Source organism: Piliocolobus tephrosceles, chromosome 13 (genome assembly GCF_002776525.5).
Source record: "Piliocolobus tephrosceles isolate RC106 chromosome 13, ASM277652v3, whole genome shotgun sequence".
NCBI classification, from domain to species: domain Eukaryota; kingdom Metazoa; phylum Chordata; class Mammalia; order Primates; family Cercopithecidae; genus Piliocolobus; species Piliocolobus tephrosceles.
The window spans coordinates 74,756,478-74,776,332 of NC_045446.1; the positions used below are offsets into that span (position 1 = coordinate 74,756,478).

A 19,855-nucleotide genomic window follows, 5' to 3' on the forward strand; every position below is an offset into this window, starting at 1 on the left:
GCAGATGTTTGTGAAGTCCTGAAAGCCTGCAGAAGTGAAGCTGATTAATTATGCTTCCAGGAATCAGAAAATGCTTCACTGAGGAGATGATGATCAAGCTGAGCCTTGAAGGATTTTCTAGACAGAGAAAGAGGGTAAGTTATTGAAATAAAGTGTCTAGGTAAGCACCAAACTCAGAGTGCAACACATTGAAGTCACTTAATAAGGTCCTGTTAACATCAAAAGACAATTCAGGCAGAGGGAACAGCAAGTGCACAAAAATGAAAAAAGGCATAAACTCTTTGGGATGGGTGAGGTATGCCAGTAATGAGGATAAAGGCTGAATTGATAATTTTTGGCTAAATTAGATAATTTATTTATCAGATCATTTATTTCTGCAAATGACACAAATAATCTACGTGGCTTTTAAGAATCTTAATTATTGTAGATGTCCCTACAATATTAAAAACTGTTAGAGCTGCTTACTATCATTGATATACTTATGACTCATATCTTCTTATTAGTTTTCATATATACTTTGTGATATGGTTTGGCTGTGTCTCCATCCAAATCTCAACTTGAATTGTATCTCCCAGAATTCCTGTGTGTTGTGGGAGGGACCCAGGTGGAGGTAATTGAATCATGGTGGCCGGTCTTTCCCATGCTACTCTGTGATAGTGAATAAGTCTCAAGAAATCTGATGGGTTTATCAGGGGTTTTGGCTTTTGCTTCTTTCTCATTTTTCTCTTGCTGCTGACATGTAAGAAGTGCCTTTCACCTCTCATCATGATTCTGAGGCCTTCCCAGCCATGTGGAATGGTATGTCCAATTAAACCTCTTTATGTTCCCAGTTTGGGGTATGTCTTTATCAGAAGTGTGAAAATGAACTAATATGATAAATTGGTAACAGAAGTGGGATGTTGCTGAAAATATACCCAAAAATGTGTAAGCGACTTTGGAACTGAGTAACAGGCAGAGGTTAGAACACTTCGAATGGCTCAGAAGAAGATAGGAAAATGCAGTAAAGAACTTCCTATAGACTTGTTAAATGGCTTTGCCCAAAATGCTGATAGATATATAGACAATACGGTCCAGGCTGAGGTGGTCTCGATGGAGACGAGGAACTTGTTTGGAACTGGAGTAAAGGTAACTGCTATTATGTTTTAGCAGAGACTGGCAGCATTTTGCTTCTGCCCTAAGATTTGTGGGACTTTGCACTTAAGAGTGATGATTTAGGGTATCAGATGGAAAAAAAAAATTTAAGCAGCAAAGCATTCAAAAGGTGACTTGGGTGCTGTTAAAAGCATTCTTCTTCCTTCACACTGTTAAAAGTGTGAAATGGAGCATAAAAGTTCAGAAAATTTGCAGCCTGATGATACAGTAGAAAACAAAAATCATTTTTTTGAGGAAAAATTCAAGCTGGCTGCAGAAATTTGCATAACTACTCAGGAGCCAAATGTTAATCCCCAAGACCACAGGGAAAATGTCCCCAGGCCATATCAGAGACCTTTACAGCAGCCCCTCCCATTACAGGCCCAGAGGCCCAGGAGGAAAAAGTGGTTTTGTGGGCCAGGCCCAGGGTCCCTGTGCTGTGTGCAGCCTAGGGACTTGGTGCCCTGTGTCCCATCCACTCCAGCTGTGGTTGAAAGGGACCAATGTAGAACACAGGCTGTGTCTTCAGAGGGTGGAAGCCCCAACTCTTGGCAGCTTTCATGTGATGTTGAGCCTGTGGGTGCACAGATGTCAAGAATTGAAGTTTCAGAACCTCTACCTAGATTTCAGAAGATGTATGGAAATTCCTGGATGCCCAGGCAAAAATTTGCTGCATGAGTGGGGTCCTCAGAGAACCTCTGCCAGGGTGATATGAAAGGGAAATGTGGGGTCAGAGCCCCCATGCAAAATCCCTACTGGGGCACTGCCTAGTATAGCTGTGAAAAGAGGGCCACCATCCTCCAGACCCCAGAATGGAAGATCCATCGACAGCTTGCACTGTGTACCTGAAAAAGCCTCAGACACTCAATGCCAGCTGTGAAAGCAGCCAGGATGGAGGACGTACCCTGCAAATTCACAGAGGTGGAACTTCCCAAGACCATGGGAACCCACCTCTCGCATCAGTGTGACCTGGATGTGAGACCTGGAGTCAAAGGAGACTTTGGAGTTTTAAAGTTTGACTGCCCCACTGGATTTTGGACTTGCATGGGCCCTGTAATCCCTTTGTTTTAGCCAATTTATCCCATTTGGAATGGCTGTATTTACCCAATACCTGTACCGCCATTGTAGCTAGGAAGTAACTAGCTTGCTTTTGACTTTACAGGCTCATAGGCAGAAGGGACTTGCCTTGTCTCACGTGAGACTTTGGACTGTGGACTTTTGGGTTAATGCTGAAATGAGTTAAGACTTTGGGGGAATGCTGGGAAGGCATGACTGGTTTTGGAATGTGAGGACATGAGATTTGGAGGGGTCAGGGGTGGAATGATATGGCTTGGCTCTGACCCCACCCAAATCTCAACTTGAATTATATCTCCCAGAATTCCCATATGTTGTGGGAGGGACCCAGACAGAGATAATGGAATCATGGGGGCTGGTCTTTCCCATGCTATTCTTGTGACAGTGAATAAGTCTCAAGAGATCTGATGGGTTTATCAGGGATTTCCACTTTTGCTTCTTTCCCATTTTTCTCTTGCCACCGCCATTTGAGAAGTGCCTTTCACCTCTTGCCATGATTCTGAGGCGTCCTCAGCCATTTGGAACTGTAAGTCCAATTAAACCTCTTTTTGTTCAAAGTTTTGGGCATACCTTTATCAGCAGTGTGAAAATGAACTAATACACCTTGCATCATTAGTGTGTGTGTGTGTGTGTGTGTGTTTCTGCGTCTTTCTTTTCTACACAACTAATCCTAACCTTTGGTAGTATAAAAAGGATCCCATGATTTTTCTTTTGTAAAAATACAGTTTTTCAATAAGACCTTAACCAACTGCACTTTTATTTAAAACTCAATAATACACAGTGCCAAAAGTTTATGGCTTCCTGTGAGAAGCAGTATAAAAACTACTGTGGTTTTTGCTGAAGAAGAAAGAAAAACTTTCAATAGTTCCATTGCTAAACTATAATGAAAGATTAGTAGTAATTGATAATGCATTGAAAAAAGGGGAGGGAGAACATTCCAAGAATAGCATATATGTGCAAGGGCCCAGAAGCATGAGAAAGAATGACCAGTGTGAAGATATTAAGTATATGTTACAATAATATGATAAGAATTGGGGAGATTGGCAAGGTGAGTCTGTGGGATATGGATAAGTTGCTTATGATAAAGGTTATGATATGCTGAGGAGTTTGGACTATATCATGAAGTATTGGGCAGCCATAAACTAGGAAAGTATTCAGGAAGTAGGTAGAAGAACAGACCAGTTAAGTGATTCCTATAAGAATAATTTAGGCAAGGGATGATAAAGGGCTAAATTAAAGCAATGTTAATGCAGACAGAGAATAACAGATGGAGGCATACTTGACAGTACTTGGTGGCTGGTGGAATGTGGGGGCTGATGGAGAATGTGATGTCTGGGATAACTCCCAAATTTCTGGTTTGAGCAGCTGAGTGCCTGGAAGGTGCCACTCACCATGAAAGTGAGTATAAAAGAAGGAGGGAAAAGATGATGAACAAGTTTTGTGCATGTGAAGTTTGAGATCCTGTAGAATATGTCTTGTTGGCAGACTTCCAGAACTCAGGGGAGGAACTGGGCTACTGATTTAAATGAGGAAATAGTATGAGCACCTTCAATCCTCAGTAATCGATTAAAGTGTGTATTTCCAAATGCAATATACCAAGGGTTTGCAGTAATATGCTGTGGGTTCCATCAAGCCTCAGACATTTTCCTGGGTCATAAATAATGCTTAAGATATGGAGAAAAAAAATGTGTATTAAAACAAATATAAATAATCTAAGGTCTGGACTGTAAAATTTGCATGGATTTTTAAGATAAAACCAGTCTCCAAACAAATTGCTAACTCTTTCACTTGTACTTACAGTCTTAATCTCACACTACATTACCTCTTACAGAACTCTTGAAACATGTGTTCGCCCTCCTCTGTCTTTGGTCCTCTGGTGCAAACATTTAAACAAGAGTATATTAAAGCAGTTCACAGGCTCTGTGTGATTTGGGTCCCAGTGAGCAGCCCATTCAAGAGGTCAACCTATAAGGATTCAACACGCCTTCTAGCTGCGAGTAAAAGGCAGCAAGCTGCTGCTATACTCTCATTCAGTTCTGTCTCCTCATATTTTGAAAGACTGAAAGAATCCCCATTGAAACACTAAAATGTGGAAAGGAACAGCAAGCTATTTGGACATTATAGTTCCTTTGGCATGAATATAGTATTTGGGTTTCAATTTCATCCTTACCCTATGCAAGATAAATCATTCACTTCAATTCACTTTAGGAGTTGCCTGCTAAGGGGTCAGATGCTTCTTTTATATTCAGTTGTTACCTGCTGTCTGCAAAATACATACGATAAAGTATAAAAATTCCTTTTACCATCAGGTAGCCTAACTGTAAAGAATACTCAGAATACTGTGTTCAACTAATAGAGTTTCAGTAGTAGAGAGGGTATTTTCAGAAGTGCTAACACCAGTTAATGAAAGATCTTCTCTTTGAGAGAAGCATGAAAAAGCCATTCTGTCTTTACACAAAATGACTCCAGTATTTGTGGTTAAACAGCTGCTCTCCCTTTTTTTTTATGGTGGAACTCATTATTTTATTTCCTTTTACAAATTTTTGATGAATTGAAGAACCATGTTAGCAAACAATAATTATGAGAAGTTCAGTAGTCTTTTTTCAGTTTGGAACTTTCCTTTATTGGCCTATGATATAAATTATGACACGAATACAAAAGACATTCCATCTTTGGAAGTCTGCTGGAGTCAGTTTTTCTCTCTCTGATTTTCCTCATTCCAGTCAGGTCTTTCTTAAAAAATGAAAATCGCATCACCAGATACTATATTTATTTCCTCTATAAACCATTCTTGTGATTATTCCTCCAGCATTAGGACTTTACATATACATTTTCCTTTTCCCTAAAGGAACATGGAAAGAGGATAAGAGTCATTTTAAAGAAATTATTGGGCACAAACTATGGGGCAACTCTGCTAAGCTATTTCTCAAATTTAATTTAACCTTAAAAATATGATAGACATTACTATTCCAACTTTATAATGTCTCTCATGCAAAATCTATGCTGAATTTCAAGAAAAATCTCAGTATTAATTATTTTTAAAAGTTAATTTAATGTCCATAATTCCAGCACTTTGGGAGGCCGAGGTGGGTGGATCACAAGGTCAAGAGATCAAGACCATCCTGGCCAATATGGTAAAACTCTATCTCCACTAAAAATACACAAATTAGCTGGATATGCTGGCATGCGCCTGTAGTCCTAGCTACTCGGGAGGCTGAAGCAGGAGAATCGCTTGAACCCGGGAGGCAGAGGTTTCAGTAAGCCGAGATTGCACCACTGCACTCTAGCCTGGCGACATAGTCAGACTTGGTCTTAAAAAAGGATGAAAGAAGAAAGAAGAAAAAGAAGAAAGAAGAAGAAGGAAGAAGAAGAAAGAAGAAGAAAGAAGAAGAAGGAGGAGGAGGAGGAGGAAGAGGAGAAAAAAAGCTAATCTAGCCATCTTTTAAGGGAAAACTGTTTTAAAAATATCAACATTGATTTAGTGCTCATATTCACAAAGAAATTAGAACTCTCAGTTAAAGTAACTGGAATCTGATAGAAAGTGGCAGGACAATGAATTAAACTCAGGCCCGTCAGATAAGAAAGAAAGGCTAGCAAGATAAAGTTAGGTGAGACGAACTATAGCTTTGAATTCTATCTGAGAAGTTGAATTTTATTGAATAAATACTTGAAAACCAGGATAAGTTCTTGAGTAGAAATGTAAGGTAATGAAAATTATACTTTAGAAAGATTCATTAAGTTTATCAGGGACTTGAATTGCAGGGCTAAAAATTATACTAATCTTGAAGGTGGCAAATAAATACATATTTTTTAACTTAAAATATATATGTATTTTACTACTAAAATATATATGTATTTACTACTATATATGTAAAATATATATGTATTTACTACTAAAAAGTCCTAACTACTACAGCGTTAGGACTATATATATATTTTTAGGGAAAACTCTTTCATTTTATATATATTTTAACTTAAAATATATATATTATATATGCATGTATATGTATGTATTTTAAGTCAAAATACATATATAATATATTCATACATATATATGAATACATATGTAATATATACATACAACTACATACATATATATAATACATCTATACACGTATTTTAAGTTAAAAGAGTCAATGTTTTCCAACATAAAAATAATAATACTATAATTAAGGAAGCATAACCATAATTACATGGTGGCAATAAATTATGGGCCAGTTACAGATATAAACTTGTGTTTATTCATATATATTAACATCTGTAGCTCTAGCTATATGTCTAGCAATGAATCACAGCAGCAAAGAACTGAGGGGTGACTTTACAACCTTCCTACTATAGAAAAGACTATTTCATAAATTATGAGACTAGATGTCCTGTTAAAATAAGGTCAAGATGAACAAAAAGAGGCTTGAATGGGAATGGCAGAAAGTCGGATTTAAATTCGACACAATCTTATCCTTGCGGGTTAGTACAGGTGTTGCAGTAAGTAGTTCAGCTAAGGGTCAGGTGTCTTCTTGATTCTCTTTCATCTTTCCTAAAGGAGCTGCCTAATATCAGATGCTGTCAAGAGTAAGAAATGTCAATTTCATGGTTTTGCTTATGCTTGACCCAATAAAAGAAAGTAATGAGAACTTCAAGCTTCCTTTTGAGGTCTGTTCTAACCTGATGATTTCGTCATTTTTATGCTTCATTTCATCATTGAAATACTCAGAGTGGTGGCAGATCCTATCAATGACAGTTCAGTGGTCCCAGATCTTTCAATTCCAACTAAGATAAGATTGTTCTTAAGTGTATCTGAAAGCAGTATGGCCGATCTGCTTCACATGGCAGCATATGAATATAAGCATTTGGTTCTAATTCCACCCACCACTGCTCCCTCTCCTTGTTGCTTTTAAAAGCATCTGCTATCACAGATGCAGAAGATATGTCACTATGAACAAATGCTTTGTTTGAAAGAGCTGCATTTCATGTCTGTCATCTCTTTACAGTAAAACTCAAGTCCACTTTCAGGCAACTACAGTGAAATGAAAAGACAAATTCTTACAAGGTCCATTTTTGTTTTAAGGGTTAAGTCAAACAGAAAAACTTTCTACCTTAACATACCCTAATGTTATGTTTTTTGACTATAAGTTTGATGTATGCAAAAGAATACATGCAATGTAAGGGAAAGTCTTGAAGCACAGTAATGAAATTAATATCAACTTTAAAATCTGAATGATAAATATTCTTGTATGGGTTCTGCTTCATTCTTATATCTCTGTATCTCTTATGATTTAACAACTCTCCTAAATTTCTTAGCATTCCTTTTTTCATTGTATGGTTTTAGTATACATATAGAAATCCACCCCAAAATATTAATATATTGTTCAAATGTGCTTGTTTTTGACCTTCATAAAAGTGTTATCATACTATATATCATTTTCCTTGACTTGCTCAACATTATGATTCCATACGATTTTATGTTTCAAAGATTCACTCATGTTTATTTTTAATGCTATATATTATTCTATTACGTGGATATTCCATAAATTATATTTTTATTCTCTTGTTGATATAAATTTGTATTGTGTTCACATCGTGTTTTACTTTTTCCTTTTAAAAGCAAAGATACTATGGGCAATGGACATTTACGATCATTTTTCTATGGTATATATATCTAGGAGTAAAATTGCTATGTCATAATGTCATAGCAATTTTGCTAATTTGCTTTATAAAATAATGTCAATTTGTTTTCTAAAATGGTTACACACACCAGTAGTATAAAATAAACAACCCCAATAGCATTTTACAGTATCAGGCTTCCTAATTTCATACCTTTGTAATTGAGTATAAAATGATATTGGGCTTAATTTGGATTCCTTTCTTATATGTGTAGGCTGGCATTTTGTTATACTGTGTAAGTATTCACTATTTGTTTACCTTATCTTTTGAAATGTTTGATGATGTCTGCTGACCATTTTTCTGTTGTATTATTTATATTTATTTTTATTGACCTACAAGAGTTCTTCATATATTCATAGCTCAGTATAATCTCAAATATCTTGGATCAAGTGATCCTCCAGTCTCAGGCTCCCAAGTAACTGGGACTACAGGTTGGTGTCACCAGGCCTGGCTAATTTTTATTTTTTTGCAGAGCTGGGTACCTGCTATGTTGTTCAAACTAGTCTCAAACTCCTGGCCTCAAGTAATCTTCCTGCCTTGGCCTCCCAAAGTGCTGGGATTACAAGCCTGAGCCACCGTACCTGGCCCAGCATTCCTTTAATGTAATTGAGTTCAACATCTTTCAATTATGGGTTCATGATTTTTTAAAGATACGCTTCCTAATGACAGAGTCATAATATTATGCTATATATTTGTTAAAATGTTTAATATTTTGCATTTTTATTTATGTATTTAATCAAAAGTTTGTTCATTTTTATGTATGTGAGATAGGAATTTGATTTTTCATATTATATATAATTGTCCCAGAACTATTTAATTAACTCATTAAATCCTCATATATGAGGTAGGTACTATTAGGATTACTTTTTTAATAATAAGGAAATTGAGGCATGAATAGGTTAGTAAATTAGCTCTAGAACTGGTGAACTTACCTTCTGTTTCAAGATCCTTTGGTTTGTTTAGTCAATATGCTTATCTAATCCTGAAACCACACTGTCATCAGAATTGTTTTAGTATAATTGATGTCTGCTAGGCCAGGTACCCCCACCTGACTTTTCTTCTTGGGAGTATCATGGGTATTCCTTACCCTATGCTCTTTTCATGTACATTTTCATCAGGTTGTTCAGCTCCTCAAAAAGTCCTGTTAAGATTTTTGCAGGAATTGCATTGAATCTAAAGATCAATTTGGAAGGAATATCTTTATTCTATTGAATATTTATATCCATGACCATAGCACACCATTGTATTTAAGTCTTCTTTGGTAAATTTCAATAAATGTTTATACATCCTTTTTTGCATTTATTTAGTTTGACTAACTCCTATGTAATTTATTTTATTGCTGTTGTTTTATTTGTATTTTACATGGAGATGGTCCTCTATACAATTAGAAATAGCAGTGCATTGTTGAAATCTTCTGCAACATTAGTAATTTTTTATCTCTTGACATTAAAAAGTATCTTATAAGCTTGACGTTGTGGGCTTACACCTGTAATCCTAACACTTTGGGAGGCAGAGATGAGTGAATCACTTGAGGCCAAGAGTTTGAGACCAGCCGGGCAACATGGTGAAACCCTGTCTCTACTAAAAATATAAAAACTAGCTGGGCATGATGGTGCATGCCTGTAATCCCAGCTACTTGGGTGGCTGAGGCAGCAGAATCACTTGAACCTGGGAGGTAGAGGTTGCAGTGAGCCAAGATCGTGCCACTGCACTACAGCCTGCGTGACAGAGTGAGATTCTGACTCAAAAAAAAAAAAAAGTATTTTGTAATTAATTGTTCATTGTGATGGTGGATTTATTACTTTCTCTATGAGTGCTGTCTATATACACTAAGGATATTTTATTAAGTGCACATAAATTTATAATGTATATTTATGAAATAAGCATGTTATCATTATATCATGATCTTCTTTAACTCTAATAGTCTATTTTGTCTTGAAGTCAATTTTGCCTGAGATTTATAAGCTACCTCAGCTTTATTTTATTAGCATTTGCCTAGTACATATTTGTTCCATTTGTTAACTTTCAAACTTTCTGAGTCTTTATATTTTAGGCTCATGTATCATCGCTTCTCAGCCTTTTGGCTGAGATCAAGTGTAGGCTTCTGTCTCATCCAATGGCATATTAGGTGGATTTTAAAAATCATTTAAATGTCAATTTTTGTCTTTTAACTGGCAAATTTAATCTATTTATATTTGTATGAGTATTGTTATATTTGAAGTTTTTTGTCATATACTTTTGCTTCATATTCTTTATTGCCTTTTTTGATTAAAAATTTTTATATATTTACATTTTATTCCTCTACCAATTTGACATTTATACAGTATTTCTAATATTTCAATGATTACTTCTTAAATTTTATCATACATTCATATTTTAATAAAATGTAAGGTTTATTACTATCTTAACTAATGCTTCGCCATCCCCATCCTCCAAAAAAGTACAAAGACTTGAAATCTGATTACTCCTGTAATAATACAGTAATCTTATATTTGGTTTCCCACCTTGATGGGTTTTCAAAGCTTATCCGTAAAGTCAGAAAACTCAATCGCTTTTTTGCAGACACTTGAATCATTTTCTTCCAGGGAACTTTAACCTCCTAATATCTTATTGCTCACTGCTCCTGGTCTAGTTCAGGTCACTGTTTTTATGGCAGAGTGTAAGAAGTACATATCCAGGTGACAACTTTTTGTCTGTGCAATTTGAGAGGTCAAATCCCTTTCAGCTATTGTGATTAGAAAGTAGCAGAAGGAACTTGAGTTACAGAGTCAGAAAATCCCAAATTTATTTTCTTTGGCTTATGTGTTCTGGCTTTAACTGAGAAAGGATCTGAGTCTTTCCGCCACTGATTATGTAGGTATTTTCTGGAAGAATTTCTGATGAAAAGAAGGTACCCAAGATTTCTCTCATTCCATCATTATAGCTGATATCTCTGTTACACATTCCCATGACCCCTGAGCCAACATTTATAGGAATATACCACTTCATATATCCTCTAGAAGTCATATTATATCAAACATTTAACAATGTATAAGTCATGAAGTTTGAAAACTGACAAGAAAGTCAGTAAATTTTATTTATTTATTATCATTTTTTACTATTAAAACAGTAAATCAAGCTTCATGATGTATGTAGCCTACCATATAAATGTTTTTGTCATGACTTTAATTTTTTTCTCATGAATGTTTATTTTCACAAACAAAATAATATATTTATTCTTGACAAGATTTAGATGTGTCTTTCTAGTTTTTAAAAATGCAGTTCTGGCATTTAAAGGTCTCCAGTGCATCTGATAGCAGACTTGCTCCAAGCTCCCAACATCACTAAGTGGGCAGGTTTATTCCTCTGTCAGATTCACTCCTGCAGGGATCGGCAAAATACTCCTAGAATTTGGCTTTCAGTCCTATGAATCTAAAGAACTCCAAGAAAATCTTGCTCATTATATTACACAGTCTTTGCTATTTAACTCTGTTCTTACTTCCTATTATGATAGCATCACTCCTCTGCTTAACAAGCCAAAACGTTTTAGGATGACCTAGATAGCTATGTGCTTTGTGAATGCCATGACCCCAGCATCATTCCTCTTCATTCCTCCCACACACACTGTTCCAGGCTCACCAAATTTATTGACATTCCCTAAATATGCCTCACTATTCTGCCTCTTCATTCAACTAACATTTACTGATCACCTACTGTGTGCCAAACACTGGAGACACAGAGAATAAGAAGATGCAGTTTCACTCCTCAATCCATGCTGTCTCCCGTGTTTAGAATAACCTTCTAACAACTCCTACTAATCTTCCAAAACCTACTCACACATCATCTTCGTTTTAGCCCCACCCCCAACCACCTCATTTGCACAATGAATCATCATTCTTTTGTATTCTTAGTGTTTCTGTGATGGTGGCAAGATAATTAGAATTTGGGTTTACATTATTAAATTTTTTCTTACTCACCAATTCCAAACAGGTAGCTATGATTTATCCCTTGCCTCTGGATTCTGACAAGGCTCAGGACACACTCAACCTAAGTTTACAGACTCTGAAGCCCTTTTGTCAGAGGCATTTGAACCAGAGCAACTCCATTTTGAATATGGGCTGGGTAAAATGAGGTTAAGGTCTGCTGGGCTGCATTCCCAGTAAGTTAAAGCATTCTAAGTCACAGGATAAGATAGGAGATTGGCACAAGATACAGGTCATAAAGACTTTGCTGATAAGACAGTTTGCAAACCAAGATGGTAACCTTTGTCTAGCATATTAAAACACACACACACACACACACACACACACACAAACCCATAAAAACATGGGCAACCAGCAGCCTTTGGGGCTGCTTTATCTATGAAGCAGCCATTCTTTTATTCCTTTACTTTCTTAATAAACTTGCTTTCACTTTACTCTATAGACTCGCCCTGAATTCTTTCTTGCCTGAGATCCAAGAACCCTCTCTTGGGGTCTGGATCGGGACCCCTTTCTGGCGATCACAGAAGGGACAATAGTGAGGAAACCCCCTACCCAAAGAATAACTTCTGGTAAGTGGTGGGGTCTGGTAACACTTGCAAAGCAGTATTCTAGGTATCCTGACTTTGGAGAGGGAGTGGAGAGGTTGTGGCTGACGGGTAGAAGGTAAAGAAGAAAGAGATAGTGTCTTTAGGATGCTGGAAGGTGAGTAGGGGAGACTGTAGGAGCTTGAAATGAAAATAAAGGTCTGTGGGTCTACAGGGATAGCAAATCTGGAGAAATATTTGGGAATTGCCTATGGAGAAGTAGAAACCTAGAGAATGGGATTCTCAGCTTCGCTAATGATTTCTACACCTTAAGTGTATCAGAAAAGCAAGAAGGCATGAGATCATGGAGTCTTAAACAATGTACTTCTGTCTCCATGAACATCAGCGTATGGTATTGATCAGTCAGTCACTCTAGAAGCTCAGTCCTGTGAAAAGTCAGTACTGTGAAAAGTTGTGAGCATTTTTCACAGTACGAGGAGTGAGAGGAGGAGAACAAATCCCTTATAACTAGAAGTCTAGATTTCTAGAGAATGTTGAGAGTTAAAACATAAAAAATGAAATTAAAAAAAGATGTGATACTTAATGCAAACCTAATCTTTTGTCTTGAGAGTCTTATCAATTACACATTCTTCTATTAAAACATGCATCAATATGTTCTATAATTATATATTTACCTGTCCCTCTGTTTGCCAGAAGTTTTGAGAACAGGGGTCATGTCTTAATCATCTCTGTCACCTCAGGCTATGGCACAAGATTTTTCATACTGGAAGAGCTCAATGGGTATTAGACAATTGTCCCAAATGACCAAATATACATGGAAATAAATTACCAAGATGGAATTTATTTTAAAACTCATTTCTTACAATACATTTCACTGGAGGTATTTCCTCATACTTCCATACACATGTGCAAGGCAAATGTTGCAGTCTTTTCTAACTGGAGCATACCACCTACGTTTAATATTTGTATAGAGTCAAAGTTCTACTAAGCATGGATATGCACTTTGGAAATGTTCACCTTTAAATATTATCTGAGAAAACAGGAAATAACATGACACGTCAACTTGCATAATCAGTCAATGTCCTCCCCTGTTGGAAGGGCAATGGTAAGCATCTAGGTTTGCATTTACACTTGCTGTCACACATAACAATCACTGCAGGGCAAATAGTAATTAGTGTGCAATGAACAGTGTCCATTTGGGATCAGCTCCTGAATTACCATTTAAATGTGTTAATGGCAGAAAACTTGCCACAATTATTGCTGCCCAGCAAGCCCCAAGACATCCCATTCTTCTCCAAAATATTCGGATACTTAGTACATTTTTTTTCTTAGTGTTCTTAAACTGTTGGTTATGCTTGACACATTTTTCCTCCCAAGTAAATAAGCTCTGAGATTAGGAGACATAACTTTAGCTTTTAAAATTCCTGACAGTGCCTTCATGCTTTGTAATAGAATAGGCAGGCACTCAATAAACACACAATTATTAATTAATCTGACAGTATCTAGAGTAACAAAATTGTAATGACATCTTGTAAATATTAACTTTCTATTTTCTGGGGGTGAGAAATAATGGCTTGTAGAGAGAAAATAGAAAATAAAGATCTAATTCCAAACACTGTGATTTAAGTCACTGGTAAAGTGCTATACTCTAACATATGAAGGTGTTCCTTACCTTCATATTGCTGTTGCATTTACTCAATAGATGCTGTATCTCTCTCTACACAACGGATGCTCTGGACTATACAGCTATGAATAATGCAGAAGTTCACCTCTCATAGATTACGCAAACTTTTGAAAGACGATATTGATATACCAATTAACCAAATAATAACAGAAATTTAAAGCCAATGATGGGTGATGGGGCATATCTATGAGATCTGGACCTGTTCCTAAGAGGTGCAAATTGGGAAGAAAATGATGGGACAAATCAAAAATGCAAACTGGATTATGCAGCTCCCTGGTTCAAAGACTGCTATACTTACTTATTTCTCTCACAATAGAGTCCACCTTATTTAGTGCCACATAAAAATGTCCAGTATGAAGGCCCTGCTCCAATGTTATCTTTCATCCTCTGCTCCCTCCTATTAGTAGCTCTGATGTATTGCTGCAATTACCTTAACAACCATACTGTCATACTCCATGCTGTTGTCATGCTCATAGTCCCCCTCTACCCCAAAGTTTTGTTATAAACACTGCTGTGTGTGTGTGTGTATGTGTGTGTGTGTGTGTGTCTTTGTCTACTATATAAGATTGATCAGGGAAAATGCAAAAGACCATGCCTTGTTTTTTGTTTTATTTTGTTTTGTTTTTGTTTTTTTCCTCAGCACTTAGAAAAAAGAAAGAACAGTCAGGTGCAGTGGCTCACCCCTGTAATCCCAGGACTTTGGGAGGCAGAGGTGAGAGGATCACTTGAGGTCAGGAGTTTGAGACCATCCTTGTCAACATGAGAAAACCCTGCTTCTACTAAAAATGCAAATATTTGCTGGCGGCAAATGCCTGTAATCCCAGCTACTGGGGAGGCTGAGGAAGGAGAATCTCTTGAACCCGGGAGGTGGAGGTTGCAGTGAGTTAAGATCATACTGCTGCACTCCAGCCTAGGCAACAGAGCAAGACTCCATCTCAAAAAAATTAAAAAATAATAATAATAAAAGAATGAACTAACAGCTTGAGGCACCAGGCGATGATTCCCAACTTTGCTACACTTAGAATTACCTGGGAAGCATTTACAATTCCTGATACCCAGTTTGCGTCCACAATCAAATCAGAATCTCTGTGGGGGTAGGACTCAAGGAGCAGGGATTTTATTATTTTTAAAATTTATTTTTTGGGAGACAGTCTTGCTGTGTCACCCGGGCTGAAGTGCAGTGGCATGATCTTGACTCACTGCAACCTCTGATTCCTGGGTTCAAGCTATCCTCCCACCTCAGCCTCCTGAGTAGCTGGGACCACAGGCACGAGTCACCATGCCAGGCTGATTTTTGTATTTTTTGTAGAGATGGGATCTTGCCATGTTGCCCAGGCTGGTCTTGAACTCCTGGGCTCAAACAATCTGCCCCCACCTCCGCCTCCCAAAGTGCTGAGATTACAGGAGTGAACCATGGCACCCAGCCAAGGCAGCAGGAATTTTAGAGCTCACCGGTGGGTTGCCAAGTGTAATCAAGACTTAAGATCCATTAATTTAAGGGTTCAATTACTTATGGGGACATTTAAGAGTATAGCTTAAGGTATATGATGTGGGCAATAAGCCAGAACTCACTAAATTAAAGTATAAGCAATGAGAAAGCAGAAAGAAACAAGTGTTAGACCAGCAGTATGCTAGTCTCTTGAGAGTCTAGGCAATACCATTCAGGACATAGGCATGGGCAAAGACTTCATGACTAAAACACCAAAAGCAATGACAACAAAAACCAAAATTGACAAATGGGATCTAATTAAACTAAAGAGCTTCTGCACAGCAAAAGAAACTATCATCAGAGTGAACAGGCAACCTACAGAATAGGAGAAAATTTTTGCAATCTACCCATCTGACAAAGGGCTAATATCCAGAATCTACAAGGAACTTAAATAAATTTACAAGAAAAAAACAACCCCATCAAAAAGTGGGCAAAGAATATGAACAGACACTTCTCAAAACAAGACATGTATGTGGCCAATAAACATATGAAAGAAAGCTCATCATCACCGGTCATTAGAGAAATGCAAATCAAAACCACAATGAGATACCATCTCATGCCAGTTAGAATAGCGATCATTAAAAAGTCAGGAAACAGGCCAGGCGCAGTGGCTCATGCCTGTAATACCAGCACTTTGGGAGGCCAAGGCGCGCAGATCACGAGGTCAGGATATCAAGACCATCCTGACTAACATTGTGGAACCCTTTCTCTACTAAAAATGCAATAATAAAAATAATAATAATAATAGCTGGGCTGATCATGGATACCTGTAGTCCTAGCTCCTTGGGAGGGTGGGGCAAGATAATCATTTGAACATGGGAGGTGGAGGTTACAGTGAGCCAAGATCATGCCACTGCACTCCAGCCTGGGTAGCAGAGCAAGACTCCATCTCAAAAAAAAAAAAAGGAAACAACAGATGCTGGAGAGGATGTGAAGAAACAGGAACGCTTTTACACTATTGGTAGGAGTGTAAATTAGTTCAACCATTGTGGAAGACAGAGTGGTGATTCCTCAAGGATCTAGAACCAGAAATACCATCTGACCCAGCAATCCCATTACTGGGTATATACCCAAAGGATTATAAATCATTCTGCTATAAAGACACAGGCACATGCATGTATATTGCAGCACTGTTCACAACAGCAAAGACTTGGAACCAACCCAAATGCCAGTCAATGATAGACTGGAGAAAGAAAACATGGCACATATACACCATGGAATACTATGCAGTCATAAAAAAGGATGAGTTTATGTCCTTTGCAGGGACATGGATGAAGATGGAAACCATCATTCTCAGCAAACTAACACAGGAATAGAAAACCAAAACACCGCATCTTCTCATTCATAAGTGGGAATTGAACAACAAGAACACATGGACACAGGGAAGGGAACATCACACACCACGGCCTGTCTGGGGTTGGGGGCTAGGGGAGGGATAGCAGTAGGAGAAATACCTAATGTAGATGATGGGTTGATGGGTGCAGCAAACCACCATGGCATGTGTATATCTATGTAACAAACCTGCAGGTTCTGCACATGTATCCCAGAACTGAAAATATTATAATTAAAAAAAAAGAAAAAGAAAAAAAGAGATTCTCTCTATAGCCAATTTTGTTAGGAAACATGCCCCATCTTTGATAGCATTAGCATATTGAAGACTGAGCAATTATTCAGCAAAGAAACCTGTTTAACATTACCTAATTGAATATTTTCTAAATTTATTTGACTTCAGAACACTACTTTTCCCATCTAACATCTATCAATTTTCCCAATAAATGCCAATACAATGTTTTTTAATTTCAAGAAATTACATGAGAATGGTAGTGCAAGTAATCATGTAGCATAGAGGAGGGAAAGAATGGTTGAGAGAATACTTTATATCTTTAGAATAGGAAATAATTGGTCACATTTGTAGGATGAAAAGAATGAAACACATGGGAGGGAGGAATTGAAGATGCCATAACAAGCAATGATCTGATTTTTTTAGCCCTGTTAAGAAATGCAGAGTTAAAGTGTGGGTGGGTTTTCTTTTCTCAAGCCTCTCTTCTCCGTTGATGACCTCACAGAGTCCAGAAGACAAGAGAACAAGGACTGGCATTCTAATGTAACATTTATTCATGCCTCAACATTTATTGAGCATCTTATATGTGTCTTATCTAGACACATAGAGACAACTATTCCATTTGGAATGCCAGCCAAGTCCTCACACAAAAAAATGAAATTTAAATTGTTTTTTCAAAAGTGAGTGGAGAATTTACTAGGAAGAAAAAGAATATGAAAGACAGAAGAAAGCATGAGAAAACAACATGAAAGAACAAAATTGCAGTCCAAAAAAATTGTGGCTGAAATATGAGTGGGACTGGTAGAACATGAGGCTGGAAAATTAGACTAGGCCATATATGTATGTGTGTGTGTATATAGATGTGTGTGTGCATGTGTGTGTGTGTGTGTGTGTGTGTGTGTTTGTGTATGTAAACTTTAAATGACATGCACAACAAACAGTTTGGGATTTATGAGGTATAAAATAGGAAAAGACATGGTATATTTGTCTTGCAGAAAAATCACTTTGATAGCAGTGTGAGTGATAAACTGGAGACCTGCCACAGAGGGACTAGTTTAGAGCCTATTGCAATTATGGAACTGTTGCAGGTTTCCATGGATACAACTGGGTATAAAGTATTATTTAGTAACAGAGCATGAAACATCATGTGATCATTACTGGTTTAAAGCAAACCTCCCACCTCAGGATTTGGGCACCTTTCCAAAATATAAACTCAGCATTTATATCAACTGCTGCTATGAAAGTTATTTGGGATAATGTAGATGACCCTTCATGCAAAAAGTAGATCACAAAATGTAGGTCATTGAAAAAATTACAGCAGCACTTTGTAATATGGAGATTTAAGATGATACTCATTTTAGATTTATTTTGGGGGTCTCATATCTATCTTGAACATATAGTTATGATAGAAAAAGCTCTACTTCTGAAGCACAGCGGTGTGATCTCTATTCACTGTGACCTCCACCACCCAGGCTCATGCAATCCTCCTACCTCTGCCTCCAGAGAAATGGGACTAAAGGTGCGTGCCACCATACTGGGCTAATTTTTGCATTATTTTGAGATTTTGAGAGATAGGGTTTCGCTATGTTGCCCAGGATTGTCTCAACCTCTTGGGCTCAAGTGATCCACCCACTTTGGCCTCCCAAAGTGCTGAGATTACAGGCATGAGCCACTGCACCTGGCTTGGCAATAGTACCTTAATGAAAGAGTTAGTCATATCCAGAGCTACCTCAAGAAAAGATAAAGTTCCTTTCTCAAAAAAAAAAAAAAAAGCTTATTTGTTGCATATTGAAATAAACATTCAAGCAACTGAACCTTCTGTGAGATCCAGTGGGAGAGTCTACAAACACCAGGAACTTCCTGGCTCTGCACAGACAGATTTTGCAAAGAGAAAACACAATCTTACTCTTAAGGTAGTGAAGCTTTCACAGTTTATTACTATTTCATTTCTTCCTGAAGTTGTTTCAAGCTTTATTTAAGGTTGGGCGAAGAAAGCTTACTATGATTCCTTTAACCATAAATAAAAGCATAAAAGAAGAAATATCACAAAATCATCCAAATACTCCAGATGCTTTCTTGGTTTTAAAGTCACAGATTGAAGACTGGTTTTAAAGCAGGAGGTATAAGAATTTGCTGCTCTGATTTTTTTTTTACTTTAAAGAAATGATTTGAGTTTTAAAAAGTTTGAACTCTACAGCACAGAGAAACAAAACAAACCTAACAAAAATATTGCATCTTAAAGGTAAGAGTTAAAGGAATATTAATATGGAAAAAATAGGAGCCACTCTGAAGAATCTGACTAAATCACATGGGGAAAATATATATATTTTTCTACATTAACACCTACAATTAGCTAATTTTAAGGAAAAAAGAAAACATTTGTTAGGCAACCTACAAACTTCTCTCATCAGCTGAAACAATTATCAGACTTACTCTGTTGAAATTTCTTTCCTTCTCCTCTCTCTCTGTCTCTCTCTCTCTCTTCCTTTCTCTTGACGGAGTTTTGCTCTTGTCGCCCAGGTTGTAGTGCAATGGTGCAATCTCGGCTCACTGAAACCTCTGCCTCCCAGGTACAAGCAATTCTCCCGCCTCAGCCTCATAAGTAGCTGGGATTACAGGTGTATGTCACCAGGTCTGGCTAATTCTTTCTTTCTTTTCTCTCTTTCTTTTCTTTCTTTTCTCTCTTTCTTTTCCTTCCTTCCTTCCTTCCTTCCTTCCTTCCTTCCTTCCTTCCTTCCTTCCTTCCTT

General features: G+C 37.3%; 1 protein-coding gene and 1 pseudogene across 7 annotated transcripts in view; one reads left to right on the forward strand and one right to left on the reverse strand.

Annotated features, from left to right (window-relative positions):
* Window positions 1–19,855, reverse strand: part of DLG2 (discs large MAGUK scaffold protein 2) — a 2,237,713-nt gene that overhangs the window by 1,164,472 nt on the left and 1,053,386 nt on the right. The window lies entirely within an intron of this gene.
* Window positions 9,931–10,111, forward strand: LOC111541006 (annotated as a pseudogene).